Below are 2,500 nucleotides of genomic sequence, written 5' to 3' on the forward strand. Positions count from 1 at the left end.
TCCCGCCCTTTCCGCTTTCCCTTTCTCTCCCCCCCCCCCACCGCTCCAGCCGCCCCGCGCCGTGCCGCGGGGACCGTGCTGCGAGCGGGCCGGGCGGGGGGGGGGGGCGGGGTGGCGGGAGGAGCGGAGGGCCTCCGGCCACCGCGGCCGCCGGTAGCCGCCCCGGGTAGGGATGGCCATGGGCCCCGGGCTCCGGGCCCGAGGGTTCTCGGCGGGAGAGCCGGGCGGGGGTTTAAAGACTCGGGCGGCCCGATGCGACCCGGGGGGCAGCCGGGTGTGCTGCCGGAGGGCCGGGGGGCCGGCGCGCGCGGGCGCCGTGCCCCCCCATGCCAGCCGGCGCGCCCCGCGCTCGCCCTGCGGGCAGCCGGGACGGAGAGGGGTACCCTGCCCCCTCTCTCCGCGGTCTGGTCTCGGCGGAGGGACGCCGCGCGGTCGGCTGGCGCCGGCCTGCCTCGAACGCGTGACCCCGGCGCGAGCGCGTGCTCTCGCCGGGACGGTGAGCCCCCACCCACCGCGGGTGGTGCGGACGCCGCGCCTCGGCGCGATCCGCTCTCCTCCCTGGCCGGGGCTCTCGGTCTGCCGCCGTGGCCGCTGGCGGCGGCGCCCTACCCGCCGGCACTCCGCCATCCGGCGCGCCTGCCTCGCTCTGCCCAACCCGGCTTCGCCGGGCGGCGGGCGGGCGGCAGGCGGGCGGCGGGGGCGGCCCCCCCCGTTCTCCGCGTGGAGACGGGGAGAGCGGGCGCCGTCCCCGTCCGTCCCGCCTTGCCCGCCCGCCCGCCGCCGGGCGTCTGTCCGCGGAAGGGACGGGAGAGCGCGTGGTGTCGTCCGGGAGGCTGTGTGTGCGCGCGCGCGGGCGTGGGCGCCGCCTCGGGGCCACGGCGGAGCCGGAGGCCGGCGAGGCGAGCGAGGAGCTGGGGAGCGCGGGGCCGGTGGGCCGCGGGCGCGCGGGCAGCGGCCGGTGCCGCTGCCGGTGGCGGCCGGGCTCCGACGCTGGGGGTCCGCGGGGAGCCGCCCCCTCCCCCAGCGTCCCCGAGGCAGGCGGCGCGGCCGGCGCGCTGCTCCCCGCCGGGCCGGGCCGAGCCTGGGCGCCTGGGCCGGACTCGAAGCGAGCAAAGGGTTGTCCCAGGTCGGGAGCGAGGGCTCCCCGCCCTTCTCGTTCGGGTTTTCCTTTTCCCTTTTTCCCCCCCCACTCTGTGCTCGTACGGTCAGCGGGGCGAGCCCCTCTCTCTGGCTCTCGGCCGTCCCTCGCTCAGCAGCCGGCGTCGGCGTGAGGAGGGAGGCGGAGCGGAGGGGGGGCCCTCAGGGGCTGCCGAAGGCTGCCCGGTCCCCCCGCGCGCGCGGCGGGGACCGAAACCGAGACAACTCTTAGCGGTGGATCACTCGGCTCGTGCGTCGATGAAGAACGCAGCTAGCTGCGAGAATTAATGTGAATTGCAGGACACATTGATCATCGACACTTCGAACGCACTTGCGGCCCCGGGTTCCTCCCGGGGCTACGCCTGTCTGAGCGTCGCTTGGCGGTCAATCGTCACCCCCGCTGTCGCGTTGGCGCAGCGGTGCCGCCCCTCGGGGGGGGCGCGTGGGGGGGCGGGGGAGGCGCGGCGGCGCCGGCGGCGGCGGTGCGCGGCGGCCTCGGCGGCGGAGAGTCGGCGGCGGAGCCGGGACCCCGGTGCGTGCACCGGCGGCCCCGGTCTTCCTGCCCGCCGGGCTCCGGCGCCGGGCCGCCCGCAGCGGCCGCGGCCGGCGTGCCTTGCCGCGCCTGTGCCCGCCCTCCTCGCCCTCCGAGCGCGGTGGCCACCGCTGCGCGGCGCGCGCCGTGCGGGGTGGCGCGGCTGGGGCGCCTCGCAGGCCCGTGCCCCGGGGAGAGGGTGCCTCCTCTTCCCCGCGCGGCCGGGCCTTCGTCCCCCTAAGTGCAGACTCGGGGAAACCCCCCGCTCCCGGAGCGCCCGCTTCGCGGAGTTCGTCCCGCTGGGGCCCCCCCCCCAGGTCGGGTGGGTTGCGGTGGCCCGGCGCGCCTCGTCGCCGCCGCCCGCCACCACCGCCAGTCTGGCCGCCGTCTGGGCTTCTCCTCCGCCACTCTCCCGGTGGTGCGCTGGTCCCCCGTTCCCCTCCGGGGTGGGGACGGCCGGCTGCCTTGCGCTTCCCTGCGCCCCGACCGCCGCCGGTGCGGCGCGCCGCCGGGCCGCCCCCCCTGCCCTCCCCGCGGCGCGCCCGCGTCCGTCGCGTGTGCCGAGCCACTTCCACCCGCCGGCTGGCGTCAGCCGCGGCGTTGCGTTGAGGCCGGCAGCGACGGCGCGCGGGTGCGGCGCGGCGGGGTGGCGGTGGGGGGCGGCGCGGGCGTGCGCGCCGCCGGGCGGCGAGAAGGGCGCGAAGGGGAGGGCAGGGCGCCGCGCCGTGCCGTGCCCGGAGCGAGAGCGGAGGCAGCGGCCGGGAGGAGGAGAGGCAAGCCCCCAGGCGGCGGAGGGCTGCGCGAGTTGCGTGAGCGGAGCGAGCGTGCGGC

The 2,500-nt window shown here is 79.8% G+C and overlaps 1 non-coding gene across 1 annotated transcript; it reads left to right on the forward strand.

Moving 5' to 3' along the window:
- Nucleotides 1-1,360: 1,360 nt before the first annotated feature.
- Nucleotides 1,361-1,513, forward strand: LOC136996194 (5.8S ribosomal RNA). Its single transcript, XR_010887505.1, has one exon. It is a non-coding gene; the product is annotated as a 5.8S ribosomal RNA (ribosomal RNA).
- Nucleotides 1,514-2,500: the final 987 nt, after the last annotated feature.

This window comes from Apteryx mantelli, unplaced genomic scaffold (genome assembly GCF_036417845.1).
Source record: "Apteryx mantelli isolate bAptMan1 unplaced genomic scaffold, bAptMan1.hap1 HAP1_SCAFFOLD_221, whole genome shotgun sequence".
NCBI lineage: Eukaryota > Metazoa > Chordata > Aves > Apterygiformes > Apterygidae > Apteryx > Apteryx mantelli.